The 19635-nt window shown below is 51.0% G+C and overlaps 1 protein-coding gene across 2 annotated transcripts in view; it reads right to left on the reverse strand.

The window, feature by feature from the left end:
- Positions 1-19635, reverse strand: part of Hip14 (palmitoyltransferase Hip14) — a 139729-nt gene that overhangs the window by 9997 nt on the left and 110097 nt on the right. The window contains exon 15 of one of the 2 annotated variants that reach the window (XM_055073304.1): positions 9702-10504. The exons of the other annotated variant lie outside the window; for it this stretch is intronic. The gene's annotated coding sequence lies outside the window, so the exon portion shown is untranslated. Of the gene's footprint in view, positions 1-9701; positions 10505-19635 lie in introns of those variants that run through there. 2 annotated transcript variants of the gene reach the window in all.

A 19635-nucleotide genomic window follows, 5' to 3' on the forward strand; every position in this document is an offset into this window, starting at 1 on the left:
AAGGTACCAAAATTGTTCATTGTTATGCTGTGGTGACAGACATCTGTCAATTAAAACCTGCAGCTCGTAAAAAAACGGTGTTTACAGAAATTTAGTGCCCTGAAATGGGAGAGTAAAACATTTTGCAATGAGTGTACAAGCAAGCATAGTCAGATTTAACCATGTCGACTGAGCTAAAATAGGTGCGTCTTATATACCAATTTCTTACTTTGAATGTCGTGAAAATTAGTGTGCGTGTCTTCTACAAAGATGCTCTACACCAGGAAATACGTTACTTCATATTTTAGATAGAAATACACTCAATTTATTACATAGGCCTGTAACACACAAAAAAATCCGACAAACTTGGTTTTTGAAAAAGAAGCTTGAAGATTAGCCTCATTGGACAACTTTTTTATGTGCTTTGTAGCAATGAATTCCACTCAAAATTTTTTCTGTGCATACTCTGCTATTTGATCAGCACACATAAAAATGTATGAAGCCTCACTTATGCAAAGTGCTAAACCAAAAGTTTTTCATTGTGTTTCAGTTAAAAGACAAAGGATCATACCAGTTTGAGCTGGTTTATGTTCATGCACAAAACGTAAGAACAATTACAGGCAAACAGCATAAATTTATTTTGTGTAAAAGCTCAATGATGCTACTGAGCTGCCCAAAAAGACTGAAGAGAAGGTATACGTGTGCTGTAAGTTATGCCACAACTAGATACAAACAAAATCCCATTGTGGAACCTCGGAAGCAATAAGCTGAAAGCAATAATGCCATTTCTATTACACTTAAATATTCACACCAGTGTGATCAAAAGTGACCACCGAGCTAAGAAGTGCTTTTTCATTTCAGCAATTATATAGGTCTCTGACCACCAGAGAACTATTGACTGTCACCAATTTCAAATCTTAGCCACAGCCAACAAAGTTTAAGAGTGGCTTTGGAATTTATTGTATTGATACGATTATAAGGCAAGGATGCAGTTGGGGTACCTGAGAAAAAGAACTTAAGTACAGCACAGTCCACTTATTACGACACCACATATAACAATATATATTGGCTATAATGATGAGTCAACTTAAAGGGCCCCTCACCAGGTCTGGCCATTCTGAGCTGACAAGCCCAGAGCATACAATGCGTGATAACGATAGTGTCTGCAAAGTATTACATCACTATGAACCGCGGATAGATCTGAAATTTCAGACCGAATGCCATTTTTCCTTTCCTTCGTGGCCGCCACGCTCCAAGCTGGAGGATGACGTACATGTGCTAGTGTGCCTACGTACACATGTTCGCGCTGTGAGTTTACTCGTGGTGACACGTGGCTTCAAGAATTACTCAAGTCGACATCTATTATTTGTGTAATATGTTGCTAGAATAGACTAATTAAAGCTTAGAGAATTAATAAAACACACAAACCGAATGTCTGCATGTTTTTGTTTTACTTTGCACCACAGCAAGAGAGATGTACTTCTGTTTCGTGTGCTTGTTCCCATATTGTGCAGTCGCACGCCCAGACATCGAAACTATGTCATTTTCTCCTGTGTTCCAGCACAGGATCATGCTCTGTGATGCACTTGTGTCTGCCTCAGTATTCGTGTAGCACGGACTTATATCACTAGTCAGGTGTCCTCGTGCACAGCACGCAAAATTGTGTGCTGCCTGAAATGAGACAATCGAACAGCTCGCACGTGACGCACCGTCAGCGGAAGCGCGCTGCACCGCAAAAAAGTGAGGACGGAAAAAAATGAAGGTGGGGCTCGTGACGTATGCATCATACAATCCTGGAGGTCCAGCATGGGAAAACGCAGGAAAAGAATTTCGCCTGTGGAGGCCAGACGGGGCAAATGTAGGAAAGCGTGTTTGCGTTGAAGCTCGCCTCCTGGAATCATCGGTTCGCAACACAGAAATATTTCTATCTCAGCTGTGCAAGTTCGTTTCTGCCACTATTACTGTGCAGCGCGTACTGCCCACGGTGGTGCTGACTGTGCAACCATTGCTAAACCCATGGAGAGTATCGAGAGTTGGTGCAGTGCGCCACAAGATGGCACCAGCTGCCTTGCGTCTGTGTCTTCCACGATTGTGCTCCGTATGCATCCAGAGAAAAGAGAGAAAGAAAAAAAAACAAGAGATGAAAAGCGAAGCGGCATGGTGGCTGCCAGCCTTTTCTACAATCTTTCTCTCTCTCTCAGTGAGTGCAGAAATGTGCAACAGAAACAGTCCCGAAACAGCGGACAGCCCAGTTTGCAGATGATGTATTGCTTGAGACAAAGCTGCAAAATTTGCAAGACTCAAAGAAGGATGGACTCATGCAGTTGACGATATTGATGATCCTGAAAACCGGAAGCGTTGCAATCGTGAAGGCTGGAGTCAGTGGCCATGCTGATTAACGGAAAAGGCGGGCTTCATGCACCAGGGCAAAGCCCCTCAGGATAATAAAACCAACACTGGAAGCCGCTGACATTACTGAGCTCTGGGAACACATCACTACTTTGGTTTTGGAGTTTCTGAATGCAGATAGTGCTGTCTCGTTCTGCTAAGAGATCTCAGACGAGGTAATCGTCACGACAGACAGCAACGTTGTGCAACGACAACAGCAGCAGTGACAACGATATTGACAATGGCCTGTCTTTGATCCTGAGCCTGATGTTCACGCAATGTGTGCTGACGTTGATCAAGTTGCTTATTGGGTTTGCACAAGCTAAAGGATTGCCATGAGCATTCGTGCAGTAGCTGGACGCGATGCAAAACCATGGTTGTGAACCTCAAACTGCCGTGAGAGAGAGAGAGAAGATTTCCGACTGGCAGCTCACCAAACGCTTGACACACTATTTAGAGGTATAAATGAATATTACATTTTTCACAGCCTACTTTCTACAGTGGAATCTCATTCATATGATTCTGCATAATACGTTTTGCGGGGTAATATATTATTTTTCCTTTTCCCGGCCAACATCCCGTAGGAGCAATGTATATTCATACGGTTATTGCAATAGCATTTTCATTTGAAATTGGACAATACTACCGGAGAAGTGGGCTTTTACTGGTATTTCTAAAACTCACAGCTTTATGTTCCAGTGTACTAGCTTAGAGGGACCGACAACCAATTTTTAAGGACCCAGTTTTTTTATCTCGCAACGGAAAGCTCACCCTTGGCAGTGTTTAAACCTTGTGGGGATGCGAGACTTTCACGCGTCCCCTGATATGTTGTTTTCCCACATAGCTCTTGTCTTCTGTAATCCGGCTTTGCCACGTGGCCTGGTGCCCGTGGCAGTCGGTATGGTTGGAGCGCATTGCGAGAAATGGCGCGAGTGTGGCTCTGCTAACGCAACCTAACAGCGGGGTTACTTGGGCGCAGAAAGGAGAAGGCTCTTCCTCTTTGGCTCCGGGTCGCCAAGCGGCGTGGACGTTCTGCACGTGTGCTGATCCATGCTTCTGCGAGACCGTCTCGCAAAGCCTACCCCGGAATGGACAAACACGATCATTCAAACGCGCCACCGTTCACGTGACCATACGCGCGAACGACCAGGCGTTGGTGTCCAGCATGGGGCGAACATATTTGCCCGTTATCCGGTCGTGGTGAGTCAGACCTCTGCGATTTGTTGCGCGGTCATCGGCATGTTTTTGTGGATACCAACTCGGCTAGCAGGCATTAGTCTATGAAAGGTCTAATAAATGCCCTTGTGATTGTTTGCACTACTGTGTTGTCGTTCCTTTGTCCCAAGAGCACAGGTGAGAATCCCACAACCTGCAGCGGTTACTTCCAAATAAGAGTCCTTCCTCAAGCAATGCTGAGAAGGGAGAGCGATGCTGCCAGCGCACTTCACAAATTGTGGAAGTTACCCATCGTTCTGTTTTGACAGGAGTGATTGCCACTGTGGTTAACTACCTATACTTAGAAATTTGAACCACTTTTGAAAATAAAAAGGTGGTACAATAAGTTTGTGTTGTTGTACAGACTTTTTTTAATATTTGTACCATGTTTTTCCCTTTCGACTTCGTTCGTTTGCCACCTTCGGCACTGACTTACGTTGACTTAGTGTCATCCTCACCAGTGCCCGATGGTCACTACATCGCGGCTCCTATGCAAGACGTCCTCCTTACACACGGGATCACAGTGCCTCATACAGTTTTATCTATTACGGCGAATTGCGTCTGCCTGCCAGTGGTCAATTTTGGCTTGACGACACAAGTGCTGCCACGCGGGATGTCTCTGGCCCAACTTTGCTCATTCGAGGATCACTCAGTAGCATCTATTGCAGTAGACGACAATTCAGCCGATCCTCCTGTACCATCGCAGTCAGCAACTTGTACCATCGCCAACGTACAGAAAATGATTGCGCCCGACGTGCCATCCGAGCACGCGCGTGTGCTCTACCGCGTTCTGTTTTCCTACCACGATATATTTTACTTTAACGATCGTCCTTTGGCCCAAACTATAGCTGTTAAACATCGCATTAATACCGGCGATGCCCCTCCTATTCATTGCCACCCGTATCGAGTCTCATCGGCTGAGCGTCAAGTTATTCATGCCGAAGTTCGCAAAATGCTTGCCAAGAAGATTATTGAACCGTCATGTAGTCCATGGGCGTCACCTGTTGTACTGGTCAAAAAGAAGGATGGCTCATGGCGCTTTTGCATGGATTATCGGCACCTAAACAGGGTTACCAAAAAGGACGTGTATCCCCTACCTTGGATTGATGATGCCCTTGACTGCCTCCACGGTGCTTGCTATTTCTCCTTTATTGACCTTCGCTCTGGCTACAGCCAGATTGCCGTGGATGATCTCGAACGTGAGAAGACTGCCTTTGTAACACCCGATGGTCTTTATCAATTCAAAGTGATGCCATTCGGTCTATGTAACGCTCCTGCCACTTTTGAACGCATGATGGACTCCCTTCTTCACGGTTTCAAATGGTCCACGTGCCTGTGCTACTTGGACGACATTATAGTATTCTACCCAACGTTCGCTATGCACCTCGAGTGCCTCTCAGCAGTCCTGGACGTTTTTCGTCGAGCCGGTCTGCAACTCGATGCATCGAAGTGTCAATTCGGCCGTCGCCAGATTAGCGTCCTTGGACATCTCGTTGACGTGAGCGGAGTGCAACCGGACCCAGGCAAGATCCATGCTGTTGCGCACTTCCCTGTTCTGAAGTGTGTCAAGGATGTGCGCAGCTTCATCGGCCTTTGTTCGTACTTCCGCCGTTTCGCGAGAAATTTCGCCGCCATAGCACGACCAATAACCAAGCTTTTGAAAAAAGACGCCCCTTTCCAGTGGGGCGATAACGAGGCCTCTGCATTCTCACATCTAATCGACATTCTCACAACGCCTCCCGTTCTGGCCCATTTCGATCCTTCTGCGCCTACCGAAGTCCGTACTGATGCCAGCGGTCACGGAATTGGCGCAGTACTGGCACAACGCCAGCATGGCCACGACCGTGTTATCGCTTACGCCAGCAGGCTCCTCTCACCCGCGGAGCGCAACTATTCCAGCACTGAGCGTGAGTGTCTGGCCCTAGTTCGGGCGGTTGCGAAATTCCGCCCATACTTATATGGCCGACCCTTTTCCGTTGTCACAGACCATCACGCGCTTTGCTGGCTATGCTCACTGAAAGATCCTGCAGGAAGACTTGGTCGCTGGGCCTTACGCCTCCAAGAATATTCGTATACTGTAACCTATAAATCTGGCCGACTACACAAGGACGCTGACTGCCTGTTTCGCTACCCTGTAGACGAGCCTGAAGACGCAAACAGTAGTACCACCAACGGCATTTTCTCTGTGTCTGCCTTCGCTAACATCGCTAACATCACTGATGAGCAGTACCGAGACCTATCGCTGCGAGTACTCATTGAGCGTCTGCGCTCTACATCTACCGATGCATCTGTTCGCCGATATGTCCTCCAGGGCGGCATTCTGTGCCGAAGGAACTTCCTCCCTGACGGCTCTGATCTACTTCTTGTCGTGCCAAAACATCTACGACAGACTGTGCTCTTTGAGATGCATGACGCACCCACTGCAGGACATCTTGGCGTAACCCGCATGTATGACCGCATCCACCGCCACTTCTATTGGCCTGGTCTCGCTTGCTCCGTCCGACGCTATGTTGCTGCTTGTGATCCCTACCAGCATCGGAAAACACTTCAGGTGCTACCTGCCGGTCATCTCCAGCTGATCACCGTCCCTGTAGAACCGTTCTTTCATGTTGGATTAGACCTGCTCGGTCCCTTTCCCACGTCATCCTCTGGGAACAAATGGGTCGCCGTCGCAACTGACTACGCCACCTCATACGCTATCACGCGGGCTCTCCCTACCAATTGCACCACTGATGCCGCGGACTTTCTCTTGCGTGACATTACCTTACTTCATGGCGCCCCGCGACAGCTGCTTACTAACCGTGGTTGCAACTTTCTTTCGAAAGTTATCACCGACATTGTGCGTTCCTACTCCATTCAACACAAGCTGACTACCTCAAACCAATGGCCTGACAGAGTGGTTAAACCGTACTCTTACCGATATGCTGTCCAAGTACGTTTTCAAGGACCACCACGACTGGAATATTGCCCTTCCTTACGTCACATTTGCGTACAATTCTTCCCGGCACGACACCGCCGGATTTTCTACATTTTATCTATTGTACGGTCGCGAACCGACCTTGCCCTATTAGAGTTGTCGGACGATCCCACCGCTGAAATCCAGATGTAGGAGTCGTCGGACGACATTGCCGCTGCCACCATTTGAAGGAGTTGAAGGTCGTAGAGAGGAACTCGGTGAACAGGATTTATTTACATATTAACATTTTATATAAGACATACATCAAAAGTCTAGCGTGACTCCCATATGGAGCCCGCAAGACTAACATACAGCAAACAGCTTACGAGCACACAGCTCACTAGTACATTTCTAGCATGACAACGAGCACTCAGTTCTCGACGACGAGCACGCTCTAGCAGCTGGCAACCGCTGCTTATAAGCATTTGGTCCCCCCTTGATTCCAAGCGTACGGAAACGTCCGTCCAGTCATCGTTCGACGTCACCGAAGATGACCCGCCCTTTTGGAGGAGGTGGGCCCACATACTCGTGTTGCACACACACACAGGTGTAAAGGTCCGGAGCCGACGTCAGAGGGCTTCGTAGAACTCTGCTTTGTCCCGGGTGGCGCAGCCGAGTACCACATTCCTGAGCTGACCCCACGCAACGTGGCTGCCGGTTTATTCGCAGTTCTCTGAAGGGCGCCCCGTCCGGTTGGATAGGAACACGTGCAGCGGGCTGAAAGCTGGCACGTTGCCACCCCGTCCGGCCATTCCTAACAGCCCCTAGACACAGCACTTCCTCCTGCTGTGATCTCAACAAGCGAGTATGCGCGTGACGCCATCGCCCTCGCCGACCATGCACGCCAGCTTGCCCATACTTGACTGACGGCCTCGCAAACCACTCAGCAGCATCAGTACAACGCCCACCACCATGACGTACAGTTTTCGCCTGGTGCGCTTGTGCTCCTGTGGTCGCCCTCTCGTCATGTCGTACTTTCAGAGAAGCTCCTTTCGCGATACACAGGGCCCTACCGCGTGCTGCGCCAGTGACGCCCGTGACATACGAAATTGCTCCTGTGGGTTCAACCTCGTCCTCTACTCTGGCATCTAGTGATGTTGTGCACGTCAGTAGGCTCAAGGCCTACTACACTGCTTCCCAGTACAGCGTTTAGTCGCTCCGGGATGGCGCTTTTGCCGCCGGGGGTAGTGCTACGGAACAGTATTTGCGATGACAAAGAGGCGAGCAGGATGAAGACGACGAACACGATTAGAGGCTAGCGCGGGCTGTTGCTTCTTGGCCAAGTGCAGCATATTGCCTTGTAAATATACTTGTATATAGCTTTTCGTCGGCGTTTTCCTACGTAACAATATTGTCTTAAGTCCTCGCACACGACGTATTGGGAAGTTGAAAATATTTACATCAAATCTGTCAACGTGGCCACGTCACGTCGTCATCGCTGCTTCTGACGACATGTCGTTGGGCCCGCCGGTGTGTCGTAGACTCGACGTCGCTGTGTCCGATGTTCGGTCCACAGTTGGCCTGGTTAAGCCTGTTTCACATGATGTAATTTTCGTCGCACCGGAAGTGTGATTTCCATCAATTGCGACGAAAATCGCAGTCGCGGTGCCGACCCCCTTATTTTCGGCTGCGTCCAACCGTTTGGTCGCACCGTCGCAGTGATCGCTGCGATTTTCCGTCGAAATTGTGCGGAGAGCTATCATGGAGCTATTTCGCTGGTTTGGTTTGGAAAATGGCGTCTCGCACAAGTGCAATGCACGGAGAAGTGGATTGCCGAATTTGGTACGTACACGAAGGGAGAATAAAAAAGCTTGTACTGCAGATTCCTTTTTCCGATTTCTATGCGTTTGTTGACATGCTACACAGCAAATGAAGTGCATTTTCACGTTTACTTCATACGTCTTTGCGAGTTGTCAGTACTAGGTTTGACTAGGTTAGGTTAGGTTAGGTTAGGTGGTCACACGACGAGGTGGTCACAATTTTCTTTTGTTGAGTAGCATGTAAAAATCGCGCTTACGGAGCAGCTTGAATAATTTCAACTTTGGCAAGATCAAATGACAAGACAGCAAAGTACCTGAAGTTTCAACGTTAGGCTGAACGCAGTACCGTTCAGTTGCATTGTCGGTTTCCAAGCGTGAATTTTCTTATGCATCTTGAAAGGTTATCTTACCTCACTTATTAAAGTTGACAGAGCGAAAGTGTAGGCTATGGTAATGAATTTTCTACAATAGCATTAAATCTGTGGCGTAAATAAATAGCATCGTTAATTTGTTTTCGAATATTACATGCGCGATAAGTTGCACCTCTTCTCATGATAATTTTTTTTCCTTGCACAGAAACCAATAAACATTGACTATGTTGCGGACTTTGTATCCTTACTGCACCTGCATTAACATTTGCTTTGAAAGGTAATTAACTCTAAAGCTGGTAAATTAAGTAAATTATTCGCTTGCTATAGTGGAACAGTGACAATGTACCCTCCTGCACCATCATGTAAAACTCGTGCAACAATGCGAAAAGCAGGCAAACAGCCTGTTCTTGTGGGGATAAAACAGTAGAAAACGACACGTTAAAGAAAAGTAAATCAAAACTCTGCAGTGAAGTCAGCCAGCTACATCCTTTCCTGTGAAACTTTGAATCTTTTAAGTACAAGCAGTTCTTGCACGTTCACAGCTGATCAAGTGTGCAGAAACATTCATGCCTTACATGTTTCTAATAAGTTTCTAATAAGTTTGTGATCACATATATTAGTGTGTAAACACATATAATGATATCCGCTGTGATTACTCTTTATAAGTAATAAAATACCATGCTACTTGCAAGGACATTTCACCCGAGAATTTTAGAATGAATTTCTGCATTTCAACTATACACAATATGTGGTTTATTGAATAAAGGACCACAAACTGCTTTTTTGCAATGATAAACTTATTCTAAATTTTACTTACATACAGGGAAGAAAAAATATCTATAGACAAAAATATTTTTCTTCAATTTATTCACCTGCCACTGTGGCTATAGCATGTGGGGGTTCCACTCTGCGTGCGGCTAGGGCTGAAGGCGAGCTCCGGATCTAGCCCCACGCAGTCGCTTCGTGGTACTCCCAACCCGTAGCGCGGGAAACGCGGCTACGCCGGGTTCGGACGAATAAGGCAACCAGCGGTGTCAACGGTAACAACGTTTATTGCTATTAGCAATAGCGAACACTCGCAGAGGGACGTCCTCTCCGTAATAGTAATAAATAGTCTGGCCTCGTTGCCCGGGATAGTCAGGCAACGTGGTCACTCACGGGTAGCAGCAGGTACTCCAGTCCGGCAGGTTATGGGTCAGAAAGAGAGCGTCTCCCCCGGTCGCGCTGTTTTGTCCCTTTTTAGCTGGGCGAGGGGAATGTCCTCCTCGCCCGTCAGCTGCCTGCCCGCGAGTCGCGGAGGAAGGGCGCGTGCGCGTCGCGAGAGCGAGGGAGAATCGGGAGAGGGCATAGTGTGCCTCTCCCCCGTCTATGCCGGCTCTCGACGCGACGGCGCGGGGGAAGATGGGCGCGTGTGCTCCCCACATCCTCCTCCCCTTAAGAAGCCCCCCGTACGTTGATGCTGGCACCTAGGTACGCCCGAAGGGTTCGGGCGCCCGTTTGCTAAAGTTCCCGCCAAGGTTGACGATCAAGGCAGCGTTGCACACGCCGGCTTTGAGCGTCGGGCTTGCGTTGCTGTAGCCCTCAGGTGGCAGATACTTGATGCCGACTCGAAGGTGTCCAGTCAGCGGCACTGCTCGGGCTTGCGAGGCGGATCGTAGTCCCGGCTCGAAGGCGACTCTCCGTGCCGCGCCCCAGGTGTCGGCTGCACAAGCCGGGCGGTCGCTTGCTGGGCGCCGGGTAGTGGTTCATGCGGCTGCAAGGACAGCGTAGCGCTGCCGGTGCGTCAGTTGTACCCGCGAGTACTGCAGGCAGTTCGCACGGCCGTGTCTTGTTTCCTGCTTCAGAAAATTGGATTAGTCCACTGCACGGAACGAAATTGTGATAAGCAGCATGACTGGCCGGATCCGGGAACACCGTCAACGCCCGTTACAAAGGGAATGGTCGTCCGCATCATCGGCTCACAGCACACCGCACTGGCCCTCGCAAGTCTTTAGTCAATGCACACACCGCATGCAAACACGTTGAATCGTTCACGCCACATCCCCGTCGTAGTCTGTGTGGTTGCTTGAAGACTGGAACGACGGCTCGTCGTCAATACTCTGCGCTCTGCTGTCGCTAGACGTTCGCTTCCCGGCAGGAACTAACAAGGTGCCAGCACGGCCCGGACTTACGAATAGTCCTCGCAGTCATCGGGCTACGCAAATATAGCCGTCGGATCACTTCCGCCTGCTACGCAAGTTGTAGCGCGGCTGTGGGCTCGCCGTTCGATTCTGGCTGCTCTCACTCACCGACCGCGGTTGAGGGAGGGTCTGATCTTCATCCCACTGCTCATCACGCGGCACGTAGCGTTTCAGGTCGCATACGTGTACCGGCCCGCCGATCGGCTTCCCTTTCATGCTCTCGAGCCGGTAAACAAGCGAGGAAACCTTCTCTCGCACTTGATACGGCCCTGTCCACTTCGGCGCCAGCGAGGCAGCGAACTGTTTGCTAGAATCGCTGAGAACGTGCTGGCGTCGAAGCACCAGATCGCCCACTTCGTAGCGGACGTTCCGATGCGAGCGGTCGTACTGCGCCTTCTGTTGCGCCCTAGCAGTGCGAAGATTACGGCGTGCTTTGTGTAAAGCTTCCGTCAGCTTGTCACGTAGGTGCGTCGCGTATTCAGCTCGTGCTGCCGGCGCGACCGACATTCCGCTGCGATCCGCGAGAACTCTATCCATCGGATTCGGCAGCTCTCTCCCCAGGTTGAGAGAAGAAGGCGCGTACCCATTCGAGCGGTTCACTGTCGATCGCAATGCAAACCCGATCTCTGGAAGGTAGGTATCCCAGTCCTTATGTCTTTCAGAGAACGCGACAAGCATGTGCTTAATGTTGCGATTGACCCGTTCAGTGGGGTTCGACTGAGCATGGTAAGTTGTCGTTTTCTTGTGCTTAATGCCAAGTGCAGCGCACGAGTCGACGAAAACCTTCGCGGTGAAGTAGGACGCATTGTCCGTTATCAACTGCTCCGGAAAGCCAAATCTAGTGAAAACCTCTATCAACTTATCCATGATCACTCGTGCCGTCAGTTTTCGCAAGGGGAAAAGTTCGACCCATTTACTGAAGTGATCTGTGACTACAAGCAAGAATTTGTTCCTGCTCGGTGTGGTGGGATACGGTCCCATGACGTCACACGCCGCGATTTGCCAGGGAGTCTGGCTGTCGATAGGCTGCATGAGGCCGGGCGGTTGTCCACCTCGGGGCTTCACGCTTTGGCACACATGACATGAGCGGGCGTAGCGCATCACGTCCCGTTTCATGCCTGGCCAGGTAGCGAGGCGACACAACTTAACGTAAGTCTTGGGGCCGCTCGCGTGCCCAGCGATACACGAGTCGTGAAAGTAGCGTAGCAGTGCTCCTCGCAACGCGCGCGGTATCACCACCTTAAACGGCTCACTTGTGTCGTCCTCGGTGGGAATATACCTCAGCAGAAGGCCGTCGTAATTCAGCAGATAAGAATCCAGCGCACTCACAGCATTACCAGCTGATCCCGAGCGCTTAGCACCGACAGCAATACCAGCTGCCTCCATGTGTGCGGCGGCCGCGCCACCCTGCTCCCGGAGCTCGTCGAGCACTTTTCGACAAAACGGGTCCTTCTGCTGAGCCTCGAACAGCTCCTCTCTGCTGAAGACGACTCCTGCGGAACCGACAACATCTACGTGGTTCACGCTCTCGCCCAGGATCGACGGTTGTTCCGCGTCCCTTACTTGGGCCTCTCCATCGCCTCGGACTGGCGCTCGCGAAAGTGCGTCAGCTGCGGCATTGCTTTTTCCTTTGCGGTAGCGCACGGTGAAGTCGTAACGCTGCAGCAGCAGTGCCCAACGCGCCAGGCGGCCACTCGGCTCGCTCAAGCGCCTCAACCAAGTGAGAGCCATGTGGTCAGTCTCAATCTTGAATGCCACTCCATCGACGTAATAGTCGAACTTTCGCAGAGCGAAAACTATCGCGAGGCACTCCTTCTCTGTCACCGAATAGTTCCTTTCGGCCGGCGTCAACGAACGACTCGCGAACGCAACCGGTCGGTGAGTGCCTCCGTGCTCCTGAAGCAAAATTGCCCCTAAGCCTAGGTCGCTTGCGTCTGTTTGAATCACAAACTCCCTATTCAAATCGGGCAGCTGCAATTCGGCCGTGTCAGCGAGCACCTTCGTGAGGCCACGCAGTGCCGCCTCCTGCTCTTGGCCCCAAGTCCACCGTTCGTCTTTCCTCAAGAGCTTCGTCAAAGGCGCTTGCACTGCCGCGCAGTCTGGAATGAATTGGCGATAAAAGTTCACCAATCCCAGAAAGCGCCTTAGTTCGCCGATATCTTTCGGCGACGGGTACCTCAGTATAGCCTCGAGCTTATCCTCACTCGGCAGGATGCGGCCGTTGTCCAGCGTGAATCCCAACAGCGCTATTCTACTCGCAGCTATCTGAGCTTTGTTCGGGTTCAACGTGATACCCGCGGACCTCAGCCTGTCTAGGACGTCTCTCAAGTGGCGCAAGTGCTCCTCGAATGTTTTCGAATAAACCACTATGTCGTCCAGATATGCGAGGGCATGTTGCCACTTCGCGTCTCCTAGCACTCGGTCCATCAACCTTTGATATGTAGCGGGAGCTCCGACCAAACCAAAAGACATTCTCTTAAATTGAAAGAGCCCCCGGTGACAAGTGAAAGCCGTTTTCTCTTTGTCACGCTCGTCCATTTCGACCTGAAAGTATCCACGACTAGCGTCGAGCGTCGTAAAGTACTTCGCCCCGCCTAGGTTAGACACTAATGAGGAAATGGAGGGTAGAGGGTACGCATCCTTCTTCGTAACCTCATTCAGCCTGCGGTAGTCTACACAAAGGCGATAGGTATCGTCCTTCTTCGGGACTAGAACTACCGGGAAGCCCCATGGGCTGTTCGACCTTTCCACCACGCCTGTGTCGATGAGTTCGTCTAAGGCGCTATCAAGTGCTTTCCGCTTAGTCAAGCTAATCGGCCGAGGATTACATTTCCATGGTGCCGCGTCACCCGTGTATATCCTGTGTCTGACTAGCGTAGTGCGGCCCGGACGGTCAGTGAAAATCGCGTCGTATTCGTACAACAGCGACGACAGTCGTGCCCGTTCTCTCTCCGGCATATTGGCCTCTGACAAAAGCGGGTGCGTTACTCCTCGCAGAACAGTGGCGCACTGTTGTGCCACCGTGTCGCTCTCCTCGCCTGCGCCGATTACTGTTCGCTCGCTTGGCTGTGGCTGGGTGTGGCCCGCTCGCGCCGCGCCCGGAGACTGGCGTGTCTCCGCTGCCACGGGCGCTTTTGCGAAAAGCTTTAAAGCACCCGTTCCGTTCTCTCGGTAACCTCCGTTGCCGATGTCTATTACAATGCCCGACTTGACGAGAAAGTCTCGACCCAAAATAACAGGCACTGATAAACCCGGGAGATGTACGAGGCGTTGTCGCCTCACGCGTTTCTCCCAACGGATCACTAGCCTAGCTGCACCGCTAGATTGCGCTGTGCCGGAAGCAAGTCGGAAGGTGGTGCCATTATCTCTCAAGCGGATGTTGTTCTCGCGGAGATGATGCAACACCTCGTCACCAAATAATGAAGCGCTTGCTCCGGTATCCAATAATGCAGCGAATTTCTTTCGGGCTATCGTTAGCTCGATGAACGGCGCCTGCGAGTCCGCAACACCTCCTACGCGACAAGCCGAAGGCGCAAGTAATTCGATACCACCGGCTATGTTCGATATCGCCGCACGGGACCCAAGGTGGATCACCGGCGGCCTCGCCCGTTTCCCGAGCCACGTGCTCGGCCTCGGCCCGGCGTGCGGCCGCAGTCACGGGCGATGTGCCCTGGTCGGCCGCATTGGTAGCAGCGGCCGCTGAAGCCTCGGTGGCCTGGGCGGCCGTCGCTCCACTCCGGCCCGCCGTAGCTTCCTTGAACTGCGTTCGGCGTGTGCCGCTCCTCCAGTCTCGCATCGGCCTCTCGTTCCTGTCGCGGCGCGCTGAGTGCGGCATTAGTCGGTGCTGTTCTCAGCGCGTAGGCGTACGGGTCCAAAGCGCGGTCTGATAACTCCCAACTACGCTGGACCTGCTCCTCCGCGAACGATGCCGACGAGCCGACTCTAGACGAGTGGGAAGTGATCGCGCCGCCGTTCCACGCGCAGCGAGGCTCGAGTGACAGCGCCGCGGGTGGAGGCGGGCGGTATGCTCGCGCCGCGAGAATGTCTCCCTGGATGCGCTTCGCCTCGGCGGCGAGTTCGTCTAGGTCTCTAAATTTGCGCCCTCTGAAATAGGCCGCGAAAGTGGGGTGCGCTTGCCGTGTGACGCGCTCAACTTTCTCTTCATCGGTGGCGAGAGGGTTCGCGAGACGATGCAGTTCGTCCATCGCTCGAACATATTCCAGCAGGGACTCGTCCGGATGCTGGGTACGAAGCTCCAGCTCTCTCCTCAAACGCCACTCGTAATTGGCCGGAAGAAATTCTTCGCGGAAGTTCGCGCGGAACTCCTCTACTGTGCGGCATCGGTGTCCGGTCAGTCGGAACCATCGAGCCGCCTGGTCGGTCAGTGAAACCGGGATCACGCGCGCGACTAGTTCGGCGTCTGAAAGCCCGGTTGCCTGCTGGTAATACAGTAGACGGTCGAGGTACTCACTCGCGCTCGTGCGATCGTGGTACCCACTGTAGGTAGGCATGTCTACCTTAATCCGTGGTCGCTCGCTCTGCGACGAGGCCTGCATTGTGCCTTGCAGGGCGCCGGCTAAGCTCTGCATGATTTGCAACGCATTTTGCAGCATTGCCTCGCTAGACGGTAAACTCTCGCCCAAAGAGCCGGATGCCTCCGCCGTCGGGGTTGAGTTATTTAGTGGCATGTGTGCCTCTGTGTCCGCGTCGCGATGCGGCGAGGGGCCCGACGGGGTACGCCTCGTATTGGGGTTAACCTCGGCCCACGTGGCATTTGCGCCAGTCTGACTGTTCCGCGTGAAACACTCAAAACCAAAGCTGCTGGTTTGTTCAGCAGCTGCCGCCGCGTTAGCAATAGGCTGCTGACTTTGCGTCGCTACATTTGACAGCATGAACAAATCTGAGAGGTCAGACAAGCCAGCCACCATTGTTCGCTGAAACGTGGGTAGTCCTAGCGCCAACACACACCAGAAGACTCGCCGTGTTGCCGAATTCGATCCACGTTGGTAGCGCCAAATGTGGGGGTTCCACTCTGCGTGCGGCTAGGGCTGAAGGCGAGCTCCGGATCTAGCCCCACGCAGTCGCTTCGTGGTACTCCCAACCCGTAGCGCGGGAATGCGGCTACGCCGGGTTCGGACGAATAAGGCAACCAGCGGTGTCAACGGTAACAACGTTTATTGCTATTAGCAATAGCGAACACTCGCAGAGGGACGTCCTCTCCGTAATAGTAATAAATAGTCTGGCCTCGTTGCCCGGGATAGTCAGGCAACGTGGTCACTCACGGGTAGCAGCAGGTACTCCAGTCCGGCAGGTTATGGGTCCGGCCTCAGAGAGAGAGCGTCTCCCCCGGTCGCGCTGTTTTGTCCCTTTTTAGCTGGGCGAGGGGAATGTCCTCCTCGCCCGTCAGCTGCCTGCCCGCGAGTCGCGGAGGAAGGGCGCGTGCGCGTCGCGAGAGCGAGGGAGAATCGGGAGAGGGCATAGTGTGCCTCTCCCCCGTCTATGCCGGCTCTCGACGCGACGGCGCGGGGGAAGATGGGCGCGTGTGCTCCCCACAAGCATTCTGCTGCTAACACAAGGTGAGGGGTTGATTTGCCAGCCATAGAAGTTGCATTTCAATGGGAGTCATAGGTAAAACAAAGCTCTTGCACTTACATTTAGTTCATCACCTTTTATTGAACCCTTAAACTTCCAAATACTATTGCATAGGGGGGCATGCTTATGCAAAATCTAACACCAATCGAAAGCAAAGGGCACAATTGTAAAACAACCATTTTTCATGACAATTCGAGTGCGTAAACATTCATTGCATCAATATGTATTGTTCAACAGCACTGCACAAATAAGCACAATCAGGTATAGCAAGTACTCTGTCAGGAAGCTGGTTCTACAGATAAATAAATGACAAGACATAAATTCTCATACTACGTCGCACACATAGCACAAAAAAAACCTTTTTCAAGAGTTGTCCCTTCTGGCAGATATGAGTGGGCCATAAGCAGCAGAAACTTTTGTGCAGGTGAAATACAGCTGAAATACCGCTTATGAAAGAAAGAAGAGAGTGAATGAAGAACAGCAGTACCTGGTGCTACTCTAATAAGAGGAACAATGAGCAAAAAATTTCTGGTAGAGCACTTAAACAGTGACATTTTTAAAGACAGAAAATTCCAGGTGAGAGTTCGAGGTACACTTGGAGGCCCACCCACACCAACAACAGAGGAATATTATAGGAAGTATTACAGCCTATGGTGTGCTACAGTCTATGAAAAAGCTATCTTACACAGAAATCAACAATGATGCAATAAGCTCTCGACAACACTGCAGACTTTCTTGGCCAGTCTGGCCTCTCGCTTTCTGATAAGCCAGCTTACATCGACGTCGGAAAAAGGACTAGAATCAAGAACTACTCCAGATTGCACCTTGTGCTCCCAATAGCTGGAGAAACATACCCGCAAGTCAGCAGGGAAGAAGTTTGGGCATGTTGGTGGGATACATACAACCTGGGATACATAGCGCAAGAATGACACAAGTACGAAGCAGGAACACAGGACGAGCGCTAACTTTCAACAATTTCAACAAAGCCCCTCTCTTAAAACAAACTGTTGTTGTCTATCACCACAGGAATAAGATAACGAGCGAAACTGTCGAGGCAGCTGAGACAGCTAGAGCAGGTGACGATTGTGTTAGCATGCCATCTATTCTTTTAACAAAGAAAGAGCTCGAAATTTTGGGAATAGTAGTCACATGACTGCTTTTCCCCCTTCCCTTCAGTGTGTCTGTTGCAGTGGCGTCCCAGTGAGTGTATATATGCTCCCCAGCTGCAATAAATCAACCAGCTGCAATAAATCAATTGTTGAAAGTTAGCGCTCGTCCTGTGTTCCTGCTTCGTCCTTGTGTCATTCTTGCGCTATGTATCCCAGTTTGTATATACTACCCGCAAGTCAACATCCACAAATCCTCAGCTAGTGTAAGACCATGAAGGCAGAGCCAGCACATGGGTGAAACAATTATGCCATGCCTGGATGCAAATTCTACACCTAGTGAAAAGAATAATCTCGAAATCATGGGGCGTGGGCGAGTGGATACTATGGAAAATTGCAGATGCTGTGCTTGTGTCCAAGGTATTGTACGGTGTGAATTACCAGCAGCATACAAAAAAGACAACTCATCGAATGCAGGCATCGGGTAATAACAGGTCTTTCCGACTTTACCATGCTTGAAGACCTCTATCAGAAAGAGCAAACGAACAAGCACCTAGACAGAGTAGAGTTGCAGCCTGCAGCACAAATTCTTTGCCTCAAGAGCTCAGAACCTGGTCCCAATATACTATGCCAGCTAGCATATGAGATGCAAAGATGACTGCCTTTCCCTTCAGAAACAACCTCGGGAGCACCTGAATTTGAAGCACAACAGGCCCATACCATGCAATATGGAGGCAAACAATTAGGCCAGGAGACTATATGCAACTGCCAAACACACAGAGGAGGTTGCTAATCATGAAGACGCAAGCAAACATCAGGCACACATTGTACAGGGATGTGGCGATAGCAGTGTAACAATAGTATGACACTACATAAAACTAAACCCCATATAAGCAAGTACCATTCCAGGTCATCCTACACCTAGAAAAGCTGAACTGAAAGCAATCAAAGCAGCACTTGTAGTGCAGATTACACACTGCACAACACTCTGCACACCTCCATGGACTCACCAGAAACTATCTGGGCCTGCACATCACACGAGATTGTCGGGAAAATCAGGAGATTGACATGCGACTTGCATGTCAATGAGACGAGGAAGGCTCGTGCAGCGAATTAAAAAGGGGCTCGCGCAAGGGAGTTTGTATGAACGCCAGCATGACTAGGGCCACAGGGCCTACGGAACCCACATCTACGAGTGATGTTCACCAGGCGTCCGTCTTCGGGACAGAGAATGCCTCAAGTCATTGCATGGCCTGAGGCCTCGGAGCGGCCTGCTGCAAACTCGAACCCGCATCTACGTGCGAGGTTCAGGAGAGTGGGCATCCGTCATCGAGACAAAGGACGCCTCGGGTCGTCACCTTGCACAAGGCCTCAGATCGGCCTGCTGACATCTTGGAACCCCCATCTGAGCGCGAGGTTCAGGAGACCGGGCATCCGTCATCGAAATGAGCGCTTTGGGCTGTCGTCTTGCACGGGACCCTGGAGAGGCCTGTTGCCGTCTATGGAGCTGTGGGCCGTCTACCATTTCCTGCCCCATACTGCTGCGTCTACTTTTCCACGCCGGTCATCACTCGACCAGCGAGTGATCCACCTCAAATACTCTACGAGCCTCAACACACTCTGGACTTCAGCCGCAACCTCGTGAGACCACATTTTTTTTTCCCCTGTTTACGAACAACCTTGCATGCGTGGTTCTAGTTGAATATCTTCTTCGTGTTAATGTGCCGTCTAATATAATTGTCGTGTGTTTCCTAATCATGCACCGTCTGCTCCATCTTCCTCGCGTCACATGACTTGCAATGTGATGATCCTAACCATCACATATCTGGCGTCCGCGACAGGACCGCTCTTACACTATTGAGAAAGGCATCACATTGCATATGCATGTCTGACGGGTGACGATGGAGACAGGCAAGCTTACGGCAATTGGAAAAGAACTGGGGTTGACTGGCCTGGCACTGAAACAATGGGTAGACGAAGAACGCACACACGAAAGAGAAGCACATGAAGCACGTCTGGCTGAACGCAATGCAGCAAAAGAAGCTGATGCCGAAACGCTAGCTAGATTAAAGCCAGAAAGGGAAGTGC

Source organism: Dermacentor andersoni, chromosome 4 (genome assembly GCF_023375885.2).
Source record: "Dermacentor andersoni chromosome 4, qqDerAnde1_hic_scaffold, whole genome shotgun sequence".
Taxonomy (NCBI): domain Eukaryota; kingdom Metazoa; phylum Arthropoda; class Arachnida; order Ixodida; family Ixodidae; genus Dermacentor; species Dermacentor andersoni.